This window comes from Kogia breviceps, chromosome 9 (assembly GCF_026419965.1).
Source record: "Kogia breviceps isolate mKogBre1 chromosome 9, mKogBre1 haplotype 1, whole genome shotgun sequence".
NCBI classification, from domain to species: Eukaryota; Metazoa; Chordata; class Mammalia; order Artiodactyla; family Physeteridae; genus Kogia; species Kogia breviceps.
This window is the reverse complement of record NC_081318.1, coordinates 40,098,101-40,111,993: the sequence shown is the minus strand read 5'-3', so window position 1 is coordinate 40,111,993 and position 13,893 is coordinate 40,098,101. Positions and strand designations below refer to the sequence as shown.

The window sequence follows — 13,893 nt, the reverse complement described above, 5'->3', positions numbered from 1 at the left end:
AAAACTACATTATTTTGACGTTAATTGCTATGATATTAATTGAAACTCGTGATTGTTACTAATAACATATCTTCAACCCATCTTTTATTTACCTGCCATTGCTTTACTTTATCAGAATTTCTGCTCTGACTTTAACCTACTCCTTTCTTCTTCAAGATTCTTTGTACTTTTGTCTTAACAGTGGAATTGCTGTCAAGGCTTGCCTTAATTTGTACTTCATCCTTTCTGTTCTTTAAATTACAGTCTCCTTCCTCAGTCCCATCGAAGTCTCTTAAGGACTTTGAAGCTAATTTATAGTGATACTTTCACTGCCTCCACTTATTAAGGAGCGATAGGTGATGATGAGTGTACGCTACAGCAGAGTGAGCCTGTTGAAGTCAGTGCTCTCTTATTTGCTGTTTATTCTCAACTTAATAAAGTTGATTGACTTATAAAATTTGTTTGGTGGGAAAAATGTTTTCCAGCCAGGTTAACGGCTCAATTATTTCACTGTACAATTCTTGCTGTGGGTTGCAAGGTGATCTTGCTTTTCAGTGAGAGATCGTTGATCAGAAATCATACAAGTTTATGCCTACGAGATAGTACCAACACCCTGTAGAATTACTGTTGCTAACAAATTTAGATTCACTAGGATAATAACTGCCAAGCTGTCCTTATAAGGGGAAAACACAGAAGTTTATTGACTCCATGATAACTCAGAATTGCACGGTACTTCTCTGCCTTCCACTGAGGAGGGGTATTGTTGCTTGTTCGAATTCTCTCTCTACATCAAGGCTGTGGGGACATTCTCCCTTCCACTTCTTGGGTACAGAGGCTGGTTGTGAAGATTAGACCCATTGGAGGGTCCGCCATGTGTGTCAATGACAATAAACAGGACTGTCATGCTGCTCACTCTGAAAACCCTTCCCCAGATCACTATTTCAGGAAATTCAACCAAGGAAGAGCTGTGTTGATTATCATTACTCCCACTACACCTACATTAGCATTCTGTGCACACCAGTCTCTTAAGAATGTTAACTAAATATTGAAGAGTGATTCCTTAATCTCATGTTGGTACCCCAAATAACCACTCCTATTCTAAATCTCTAAACATACAATACCTGTACATCAAAAGAACAGTTTCTCCTAACATGTCAGTCAACTAAGTTTGCAAGTAATTTCAGGTCCTCCTGAGAATTTTGAACTGTGTTGACTTCTCAGGGTTCTTCCTGCACTGACATGAAAGCAATAAAGCCAGGGTGCACGTTTCTCTTTTTTTAGGGAGCTAGCCTACATCTTCAAAGCAGCCAGTAAGTATAATTGTTCAAGGTGACATCATCTTTCCCACCATTTAACCCTAATTCCTAACATGGGCTCTATTATAAATAATTGGATCCCCTTTCCTTCTGAGTTGGGAGAATTTTTGTCTTTGTTTGTGACCTTTTGTCATTTTGTAGTACCTATTATAGCTTCCTCCCTTTCTTCCTGGGATACCGGACCTCTCCATGTTTTCTTGTTCTTATCTTAGAGATTTTCTCTACAAAGTATTTGGTGATTGGGTATCAAGGGAACCATATACAATCAACATTTATTGCTGGGTGTAACTTTGTTTCATTAACTAATCAATGTAGTTCCCCAGTGTAAAGTCTCCATCATTTTTCCCTTTGGACCAATGAATAGACTTCAATTTTCAGAAAAGATTAATTTCAGAAGATATAAGAGCAGCAGACTTAGCTTGTTTGACACTTTTGGCTAAAAAGACATAACTATAACTATTCCTATTAATGTGATATTTGAAAATTAGCATCAAAAGTAGTTCACTTTACTTAATATATGAAAATAATAATGATTCATATTCCAAATGATATTCATTAATTGTCTCTCACATCCCTGCGGCTTCCTGCCCCACCTCAGACAGACATAGATACATATCCAGCAGCAGTTATGACTACTGGTTATTTTTGTGAGTTTTGAGATGTTCGTATTGTTCGTAACATAGAGAAAGAGCATGATGGACTTTCAGAAATTATTTGTGATACCTACATCTGTTACTTAGCAGTACAACTTCGGGCAAGTCCTTAAATGATTCCCAGCTTTAATTTCCTCATCTAAAATAGGGGTTTTTGGTGTTTTACCTATGTTATAGGACTGCTCTCTGTCTCTTAGATGAGACTTCGCGTGCTAGCATCTCATGAGTTTCATGGCTTATTCTGAAAGATTTGACCACTATGGAGTTGCAAATTCCAGTGTTCCCAAATTGCCATTGTTTGGGCATGGTGAAAACGTGTCATCCCTTAATGAGTTGAGAAGTAAGTTGATTTGTCTGGAAGCTATAAAACAAATCCATAACAGCCTGAGGGTTTTACTCTATTACTAATTCTACTCATGGATTTCATAGCTTTGCAAAAGTCCAGGTTTTTTAAAAGTCCATAGCATCACTTTGTGGCTTTTAAGTCATGTTTTAAAAACACATCTCCTTCTTTCTAGTACCATTACTTCCATCCTGGATCCCAAAGCCTTTTCCTTTACTTAGTTGAATAAATTATCCTTATTCAACTAACACCATCGAAACTTAATATCCTCTGTTTTTTGCAAAGTATTGGGGAAAAAAGGATGAAAGACAGTCCCTGATATCAAGGGACTTGTGGTGTAGTGAGTAAATTTGACAGGGAAATCACTAAAATTAAATGTAGTAATTTCTAAGAAGAGAACTATACATAGGATTCAACTAGTGCAAGAAAACAACACAGGTTTGCCACATAGGTAGCAAATAACATAGGTTTAATTCAGGACAGAATGTGGTGGGGAAAATAAGCAATATCAGATGTGAGTCCTTAAATAAACATGTGTTATGCAGGGCAAGGAGAGAAGAGAGGGCACTCCATATTAGAGAAAAGCATCCACAAAGGCACAGAAGCAAGAGAGCATAGTCTGTTTGGGAAACAACAAATGGAATATGCTAGAATGGAGTATTTGTGCAGGGAAGTTACTAGAAGTGTTACTAGGATGCTCCAGAAACACAGAACCAATAGGATATACAATAGCTCCCACCCCATTATCTGCAAGGGATATGTTCCAGGACCCCCATCTGATGCCTGAATTTGTGGATAGTATCAAACCCTATCCTTGAAGGACATTTGGTCCTGTCCAAGGTCATTGATATTTGATCCTGTCCAAAGCATTCATAAAACATTTGTTCCACCCCAAAACGTCCTTGAAATTTGGTTCTCTCCAAAACATCCATAAGACATTTGGTCCATGCCAAAAGATCCTTGAAATGTGGTCCTGTCCGAAACACCTATAAGACATATGGTCCATATGAAAATGTCCTTGAAATTTGGTGCTATCTAAAATGTCCATGAGAATATGTGTTCCATGCTAAATAGTTTTGGAGATATATATATATATAGTAGTTTGCTCTTATCCATGGTTTTGCTTTCCATGGTTTCAGTTACCTGAGGTCAACTGTGGTCCAAAAATATTAAATGGAAAATTCCAGAGATAAATAATTTATAAGTTTTAAATTGTGTACCCATCTGAGTAGCATGATGAAATCTTGCACCGTCTTACTCTGTCCTACCTGGGACATGAATCGTTCTTTTGTCCAGAGTATCCTGCCTATTAGTTACTTAGTAGCCATCTCAGTTATCATATTGACTGTTGCGATATCACAGTGCTTGTGTTCTAGTGACCCTATTTTGCTTCATAATAGCCCCAAAGTGCAAGAGTAGTGATGCTGTCAATTCAGATATGTCAAAGAGAAGAAGTAAAGTACTTCCTTTAAGTGAAAAGGTAAATGTTCTTAAAAGAAAAGAAAAATAATTGTACTCTGAGGTTGCTAAGATCTCTGGAAAGAACAAATCTATTGATGAAATTGTGAAGAAGGAAAACAAAAATTCATGCTAGTTTTGCTGTCACATCTCAAAGTATAAAAGTTACAGCCACAGTGTGTGTTAGTCTCTCCCTCTACATATATATAGACAGGGAGAGAGAGAGAGAGATTGAGATTTTAGAAATTGGCTCGTGTGGTTATGGAGACTGAGAAGTTCCACAATCTACTGTCTGTAAGTTAGAGAACTTGGAAAGTCAGTGGTGTAATTTAGTCTGAGTTCAAAAGCCTGAGAACTGAGAGGCCAATGGTGTGAGTCCTGGTCTGAGTCTGAAAGCTGAGACCAAGAATGTGATGTCCAAGGAATGTCCTGCATCAATGTCCTGCATTGGTGAGTATGATCTTCTTTACTCAGTCTACTGATTTAAATGCTAATCTTTTCCAGAAACATCCTCACAAACACTCCCAGAGGTAATGTTTTACCAGCTATCTGGGTATCCTTTAGCCCAGTAAGGTTGACACATAAAGTTAGCCATCCCAAGATGGTAGTGCAGAGGTGGGCAAGGACCAGATTGAGAAGGAAATGGGAGGCCATCCTGCAGGGTTTAACTTTTCTCCTAAAGGTGATAAAAACCATTTAATAATTTTATGTAGGGGAGTAATGCAATCAGATTTATGTTTCGTGAAGATCACTGTAGCAACAGTGTAAAAGTTCATTGGTGGAGGGAGTTTACCAAAGTCAACAAAACAGGTTGGGAGTATTGAATTCATCCTGATAACAGATTTTGAAGACCTAAAGAGCAAAATCCAAGCATGTAATGGCTGTCAGTAAATATTCATCAAAGATATGAATTAATCACATCTTAGATGTGCATTGATCCAATGAGCAGAGGATACCTAGTTTATTCCTATTCCAGGTTTTAATATAGAAATCTACCATGAGGGAGAGAGCAAGTGAATATACTTCAATAATCAGTGCTTTAATACAGAGCAACAGTAGTCAATATTTCACCAGGGTTACCTAGAATGGATACTATATCAGAAGGATGGTGTGTGTATGTGCATGTGTACTTGCGTGTGTGTGTTTGTGTCACAGCGTGTATGTGTGCATGCCCATATATCCAAGCTAACTGGAAATGGAGGGAGGACTAGAAAATTGAGTGAGCAAGAAAGAATGTGAGCCCAGGCAGGCTTTATGTTAATTATAAAAGTTCATAAAGTACAAAGGATTACATCAATAGAGGGTGACTCATAGTTAACTGAGGTTTTTCATCCATAGGGCATTTATCGATAAAAAATGCTGTACTTACAAACGAAGCCAACTAATGCACTAACAACATAATTATAATGATTTTAGGTGTGACAAAATGTATGCATAAATTTCAACCTAAGGACATAAAAATCTACAAGACATTGTCTCAAAAGAACGGTTGATGGAGTAGCATGGGTAGTTATTGCACTTGCAGGCTTTTTATTTATAAAACATTTATAAGAAAATATCCCACTAACATCACACTTGAATATATCCTTACTAAGCCCTGTAATTTATAATTTTTTTTTTTTCTGTAGAGAAATATCTAATTTTCATTTGCCCTTCTCCAGAAGGTTTTGGAATTTCTTGGCACTTGGAGTGGAACTGCTGATAAAGTAGGTTGTGAAGAGTTGAAAATTTAGAAAAGAGAGGGTGTAAGATTGAGTGATATAGATGTAATTTATAAATGGAGACAAAAGGTAGAGTGGAAATTAAAATTCTTCCAACTTGTATTATATGATTTAAATAGAGTGCAATTTCCATGAGCCAGAGGAAAAAATCAATATAACAAGAGTCTGAAATGTAAGGAAATGCTTACCCAGCACATGCTCCCTTGGTTACCCTGACCCTCTCCTTTCTGAGGTGGCAAAAGTGGTGTGGAGTCATGAAAGAACACTGATTTCTCCCAGGAAAATGCTGTGAGGATAAAGAACTGCTTAACAGTTCAAATGAATACATTGCTGTGTGTAAGAATTCAATATCCCCAGGGTTTGTAAATGAAAGGAAGTTTTAATATCAGCCTATGGGATTTTTCAGTCAAATTTTAAAATTTGGAACATGTGGAATTCAATATGCATGGATTCAATAAAAGCACCTCACTGCATTTTGGATATAATGAAGCAAAAAAGGAATGATGTTTCCATATGCAGAAGTCTTCCAATTTATATTTCATCAAAATTGTATTACATTTGGCTGTGGTACTACATGCATTTATCTCTAAACATTGTATTGGAAGAAGTATATTTTCTATTCCCTTTCCAAGTATAAGTTTTACTGTAAAGGTTTTATATAGCTAAAAATCAGACTTGTAACATTTTCATTGCTAAGGCAAGTATTCCTTCTTTTTAATCACTCTAACATATGTAATAAAATAATATCTTGAAGCTTCTCATTATTACATAAATAATCTTGCTAATAGAAGAGGAAACTTGAATTCTTATGAAATTACACAAGGACTATTTTAAGAACACTTACAGAGTTTGTTTTCTGGAGTGCCTGACAGTTTTCTTCGGAATGGCTGCTTTGTAAAGTAGTAATTGTTAAAACCTTTCCCCATGAAGCATACAATTTCTCAAATGTGCCCTGCATTGTATATTTTAAGAAAGGTTTCAATTTGGTTACGTAATTTCAGCTCTTGCTAGGCCCACAGTAATGACAACATTGAAAAATAACTTGGCATGCTGCATGTTCTCATATTGCTAAGATTTTATCACAAACTGCCAGTTTGCTAGAGATTAGCTGCTAAAATGCTCTCCTGATTAATGTGCTAATTAATTAATACAGCTCCTAAATTGTACTGCTGATTAAAATACACCACACAGGGAACACTGGAAAAACTCCTCAAATTAGTCTAGTCACTCATTGCAGGTGCTTTTTACCCTAAAAAAACCCTCAGATACAGATCAGAGTAGGCAGATCTATGGCCGGCTTATTGGAGCAACTGGAACATGTCTGATTCAGGTCTCCTGTTCTTTTATCTAATTTCTGAAATTGACCTCATGTCCCGTACTCAAAGATGAGGCATAGAGAAGAATTAGGACAAACTTTTCTCTAACAGATTATTTTCTCTAGGATGTCTCAGAGACTGAACTTTACTAAGATATGAAAGAGTGTAGTGCACACAATGTGTGTTGAGTCCAAGCTCAAGTTCAGACTTAGCTTGGTTAGCTATGTAGAAGTTTGGAGAGAGATAAACATTTCTTCCAAGTGATTCCAATTGTGGTATTCCTTCTCTAAGACCCTGATTCTCAGTGTTCATAGTCTGCCCAACAAAATAGGAATTATTAAGCATCTGCCATGTACAAGCATTGTACTAGGTAAAAACATAAGGTATTTTTACTCTCTTTAAGCACTTTATTTTATAATTTTGGGAATAAGGTATGCACCTTAAAAGCATTTACCATTACCAGGCAACAAATGGACAGCTAACAAATCAGTGGAAAAGACATTAAGAATTACAGGAACATGGAGGAAGAAGAAATAATTTGCATTTGAAGTGATATCTTCTTCAATGAAGAGGACATTGTTAAAAACCTTGAAGAATGAAAGGATTTAGACTGATGGGTTGGTAATTGTTAGGCATAGAGAAATCATATGAATAGATGTGTAAAAACACAAGAGGGAACAGGCCTAAAAGTGAATAAAGTTCAGTGCAGTTGACAAAAATGAGGCCTAATTGCTGAGACCCATGAAGGTATCTGAGAGTGAGACTCAAAGCTAACAAGTCAACTGGGACCAGTGTAGAGGAGGCCTTGAGTGACAGGCAAGAACCAGGCCAATGAGTCACTCATCTTTTGGATAAGGAAAATGACTTGTTTTAAGAAGACCAATCTCTGCACCAAGAAGACTGGTTTGGATGAGGAAGATTCAGGAAAGGAAGAGACAAATTAGTAAATTTTCCCATGATTCAGATATGTTATTTGTAACTTGGAAAACAGCTAATCCAAAACATCAAAGTGGATGGAGAGGGTGCCTTGGTCAATAGACCAAGAAGAGTCTCTGATAAAATAAAAACACAGGCCCTTTTATTTGTTTTGTGGTCAACAGAGACCCTCAATAAATACCTTTTCATTTGTACTCATAGTTCTTACCTAACCTTGGGGCATTGTGAGTACATTTAATTAGCTTTGTTCAGAGAATTCCTGAAGAGATGGTTCACATTCTGTGCACTTAGGTAAATGACAACTCTTAGGTCCAGTACCATTGCTATGGGTTGAATTGTGTTCCCCGCCTTCAAAGATGTATTGAAATTTTAACTGCTTGTATCTATTAATGTGAACTTACTTGGAAATAGGCTCTTTGCAGATGTAACCATGTTAAGATGAGGTCATTACTGTGAACTGTAATCCAATGTGACTGGTGTCCTTATCAGAAGAGGAGAAGAGATACAAAGATAGAGGCACACAGGGAGAAGATGGTCATGTGACAGCAGAGGCAGAGATTGCAGTGAGCATCTACAAACCAGGGAACACCAAGGATTTCTAACAAACACCAGAAACTAGAAAAGGCAAGGAAGGATTCTCCCTTACAGGTTTCAGATGGAGCAGGGCCCTGCCAATGCCTTAATTTCAGACTTCTAGACTCCAGAACTGTGAGACAATAAATTTCTATTGTTTTAAGCCACCCACTCTGTGTTCCTGTGTTACTGCAGACCTAGGAATTTAATAGACTCAGTAATGATTCTAATAGTTAATTTTGGGTGAGCTCTTACCATGCGCCAAGGGTTACAGTGAGCTCTTGCATGCATTACTTCACTCAGTCCTCACATTAACACTGTCTGGTAAGTATTATTAATACCCTTTTAATATAAATAAGTGAAAGAGAAATTAAAGGCACATCTAAAGTCACAGTCTATCTGATTTCAGTGCTAGTGCACTATAACCTCATAAAGCAGGGCAGGGCCAAAAGTTTTGTAAGGGGATGAGCATTTTTCAACCCAGGCATCCTGGAATCCACTGTGTGAGAAAATCAAGCTGTGTTACTAGCTTCCATCTTGTTTTTCTCATTGCCAGGCTCAGGAGAAGAGTACCCCTGTCTCTTCCTTGAAGATCCAGTGGTAGCTAAGATATTGGTTTGGGTATTAGAAAACATCTATGCCAATATATATATTCCTTCTTAACAAGTGAGTGACAAAAGCTGAAGGTTTAAAGTGGAGGGTTAATATGGTCAAGAGCAAGTTCCACTTGGGATAGAAATAGAACCAGATCCAACAGTCCAGTGATATTTGTTTTTCTTTCTTACCAATTTCATTTCTTCTGTCTTCCTGAATATATCATATTAGAATGGATCTTTTTATATTCCTTAGCCATCATTGCTTGTAGCAGGGCTAAATCCCCCCAAATAGAGAATAATCTCTGGAAATGCGTAATTTTTACTCCTGGCTAGGGAATCTGTACCAAATATAGAGTTCTTTTTTTCCTTTTGGTAGGCATATTTTCTTCCCTGTATTTATTTATTTATTTAGTTATTTAGTTATTTAGGCTGCATTGGGTCTCTGCTGCTGTTCATGGGCTTTCTCTAGTTTTGGCGAGTGGGGGCTACTCTTCATTGCGGTGCATGGGCTTTTCGTTGCAGTGGCTTCTTTTGTTGCGGAGCACAGGCTCTAGGCGCGCGGGCTTTAGTAGTTGCGGCATGTGGGCTTAGTAGTTGTGGCTCATGGGCTCAGTAGTTGTGGCTGGCGTGCTCTAGAGCGCAGGCTCAGTAGTTGTGGCACACGAGCTTAGTTGCTCCGTGGCATGTGGGATCTTCCTGGACCAGGGATCAAACCTGTGTCCCCTGCACTGGCAGACAGATTCTTAACCACTGTGCCACCAGGGAAATCCCTCTCTGTTTTTTAAAGGTATGTGGATGGGCAATTGGAAAACAGTGCTAAGGCAAAACAGTTCTCCAAATGATTCCCTCAAGTTTTGTAATATCAGAACCTCAAACACTGCTTTTAAGAAGGAGGTCACTACTCTAGTAGAAGAAGATGTGCTCTCTCTGGGTCTTTTAGATTCTTCTCCATGGCTAATATGGCTCCAAGAATCCCAAACCCAGGCATACTGGCTTCATCACTTGTGCCCATGTTGTCCTTATCCCATAGTGGAGCTTCAACTTGAGAAGGGTGAAGGGTGGTAATGAGGGTGAAGATGGAGAAAGGGCATGGTGAAAGAAAACGAAATGTGGTCAGTAAATGTGACATAATGTATTAAGTGCTTTAGTAGAGATATGTAGAAGGAGAAAAAGTAGTACATACAAACAACCAAAGAACTCTGCCTGGGGTTGTTGGCAAAGTTTTCATGGAGAACATACTAATTGAGTCTAAGGGTTGTGAGACATTTCTCCAGAGGAGGAAGAGGGAGAAGAGAATTTCTGAGTTAGTATATGCAGACCTAGAGGTAAGGTAGGACAACTAATGGAATGAGAGGATAGTGGTAAACCAGTGACGGCTGGACCTTGGGAGTGTCTCACACTGGGCACAGGCAGTTGTTTAGAACTGAATATATATATATATATATATATATATATATATATATATATATAATTAATTAATTAATTAATTAATTTTTTTAGAAAAGAGTATTCACCACTGACATTTTCTTTTTTTTTGGCCGTGCCATGCGCCTTGTGGGATCTTAGTTTCCTGATCAAGGATGGAACTTGGGCTCCCTGCAGTGGAAGCATGGCATCCTAACCACTGGACTGCCAGGGAATTCCCTACCATTGACTTTTATTTATTTACTTTTTTTTGAGTCTCTGCCAGTTATACAATTTTATGACACTGTCTCCTCTAATACACATAGAATAAGATTTATAATACATAGGATAATTATGTACATTTTCAGATGCTCACTTCGACAATTTATATCAATATGATCCTGGTAAATGGAAAAATGAAAACAAAAATGTGTTTAAAATTTTGGTCTGTTTTTTTAAACTGCCTTATTGAATAAGACTTTGTGCTAGAAAAGCTTTAAAAATCTACTAAAGTTCAAAAATTCTAGGTTTGTTTTTTTAATTAGGCTGTAGTTGCTTTACAATGTTGTGTTAGTTTCTGCTGTACAATAAAGTGAATCAGCTATATGTATACCTGTATCCCTTCCCTCTTGGACCTCTGTGCCACCCCTCCCCCCATCCCACCCATCTAGTTCACCACAGAGCACCAAGCTGAACTCCCTGCGCTGTACAGCAGGTTCCCACTAGCTGTCTGTTGACTTGTAAAATAATAATGGTGATAATATTAAGCTGAATGACTCAGTAAATTTTATCATGCAATTTAATTTTCTGCAGGAAAAAGTACCCACTTATTGCTGGCACCTAGAGCTCATCATCCTCATCACCCTCCCTTTTTTTTTTGGTTTTGTCTTGCGGTATGCGGGCCTCTCACTGTTGTGGCGTCTCCAGTCGCGGGGCACAGGCTCCGGACGCGCAGGCCCAGCGGCCATGGCTCACGGGCCCAGCCGCTCCGCGGCATGTGGGATCTTCCCGGACTGGGGCACGAACCCACGTCCCCTGCATCGGCAGGTGGACTCTCAACCACTGCGCCACCAGGGAAGCCCTCATCACCCTCCCTTGACAAATTGTTGTAAGAGGAGATTATTACACGAAAGTATAGAGGGCAATATGGGAAGAAGTTTCCAAAAGTCTAGTGAAGAAGAGAGCCAACATTTTCCTAAAGGCAGTTGAAGCCATCAGAAGACTTACTTTGTTTCATTTATATTTTATTATATATTATTATATTATAAATATTATATATATTATATATTTATATATTATATAATATATATATATTCATTTTTATATATATATATGTTTGTTAATTTTCCCTATCATAAATGAGTACATATTTGTTGTCAAAACAATGAAAAATAGAGTAAACTATAAAGAAAAATTTTGGTTATTATGTTCCATGCATGTAGTGAGCCTTTGTTAACATTTTAGTTATTTATTTCTGTCTAGTATCTTTTCATGCACATACACTACATATGTTCATATTTTACGTTTATGTTCATGATGTAAATGCAGTTTGATATCCTGCTTTTCTCTTAGCTATATATCATGAACATTTCCCCGTACAAATAAAAATTAGTTAAAGTCATTATTTATTAAGGCTCCTTAATATTCCATTATTTGGATGCATTAAAATTTTTATAATATCATAATATCGTTGCCTTCCATAAGCTTACATTCTAAACTACTCATCCAGAGTACTCAAAAACTAGCTCAGCTAAGTTTGCTGCAGGGAGTCAACCCCCATTTATCTTATTGCCTTATGCTTTAAATTAGAATTGGGACTAGAATCTGACTGGATAGCTAAATGTACTAAAGCTATACTCTTTATTGACCCAAGGTTCTTCCTTATCTATTTCCTCAGCATTGGAGAAAAAAATATATGTATTGCGGAAAGTTAAAGGGCTCATTATAAGAATAAAGCTAGAGATGACTTAAAATATTTTCTTTAGTCTTGTACCTTCATCAAACTGGTGACACTACTATATATTTTTCAGTAGCAAGGTATCCAAACAAAATGAGAAACTATTATTTTTTGCCCTTGTCTAGCACTTACAAGATTGGGCTCCCACTGAAGCCCTACGTGTTTGTTTTAGATCTCCAGATTTACATTTTTTCTTTTTAACTGAAGAACCAGTTGTTCACTCTGCCTGCTGGTCACCTGGTCCAGATCTGACTGCACCAAGGATCTGAGTATAAGTGAAGATATGCATGACTCAGCCTAATTTGTTGAATGGGGTGCTTGATGCTGACGTAGCTCAGAAAGGATCACTTTGGATTAGAAGGGAATAGTTATGGGGCATTGCCACCTGCAAATTTATTCATGGCTTTGCCTGAGTTTACAGCTGAGCTTTGGGCTGAAAAGCTCTTAAACATGATTTATCAACAGCTTCAGAAGTCTCCATGGGGTCTGCACTAATTCAACCAGGACTTTCTGTTACTGAAAAGAATTTAATCACCACCTTTCAGGGGCATTCATGACCTTCACAGATCAATTTAACGGGTCACTTCAAAGTTAAAAAACAAAAAAGTATTTTCAAAGCCACTAAAGTATTCTTAATATAACTGCAGTCTCACTCATATTGTACCATGTCATACAAGTTAGAATTTTCTTCCTTCCTATTTTCTGTGATATGATTTCTGTCACAGGTTTATTTTAATAGAAGTCACTTTCTTAGGTTATAAAATCTACCTGTCATATCAGAGCTTCATTTTAGGGCAAGGCCAGGATTCCTTGTGAGACAGCAGAGGACTTCAACCAAGATACTGCCAGATAAGACATCAAATAATTTGTTGGGGGCTTCCCTGGTGGCGCAGTGGTTGAGAGTCCGCCTGCCGATGCAGGAGACGCGGGTTCGTGCCCTGGTCCGGGAAGATCCCACGTGCCGCGGAGCGGCTGGGCCCGTGAGCCGTGGCCGCTGTGCCTGCCCGTCCGGAGCCTGTGCTCCCGTTACAAAAAAAAAAAAAAAAAAAAAAAAAAAATTTGTTGGATTTTTAACTTTGTGACTTCTATTATTTGGAAAGGAGGAGATGCTGCTGTCTTGGGTAAGGGCAGGATGAAGCTGTTTAGTTAACAAATTTGAATACTAATAGTTTGAATTTATTTTATTAAATGATCCAATGTTCCATGAATGAATATATTTTAGAAAATGAAGTATCCTATGGGGGTTAATTTCATCATAAATAGAAGATACATATTTCTTTAGTACCTTGCATTTGTATGAAGCTTTATTCTACTTCAAAGTACTCGTCTCATATAAGTCTTCTGGCAACTATATGAAATAAATAGGTCAAGGAGAAAGTTTTTATTACCATTGGAAAGGAAAAAAGCTGAGAAATCGTTTGAATGACTTTTTCTGGTAAAAGAACCTAGTTCTTCAATTCAATAATTGAATTTACATAATGGCTTGAATTCTAATAATGAGAGTTTTTAGGAAAAGGTCAAAGTCAAAAACACCCTGGGACCTTTCTATCTTCTTTACCTTTGAAAATCTTAACAAAAGACTCTTCTGGGTATATGAGAAGTTGACTCTTAGTGATCAGCTCTCTTCTATTAAGGCAATCT

The 13,893-nt window shown here is 37.6% G+C and overlaps 1 protein-coding gene across 1 annotated transcript in view; it reads left to right on the top strand.

The window, feature by feature from the left end:
• Window positions 1-13,893, top strand: part of DNAJB9 (DnaJ heat shock protein family (Hsp40) member B9) — a 700,535-nt gene that overhangs the window by 273,686 nt on the left and 412,956 nt on the right. The gene's annotated exons all lie outside the window — the stretch shown is intronic.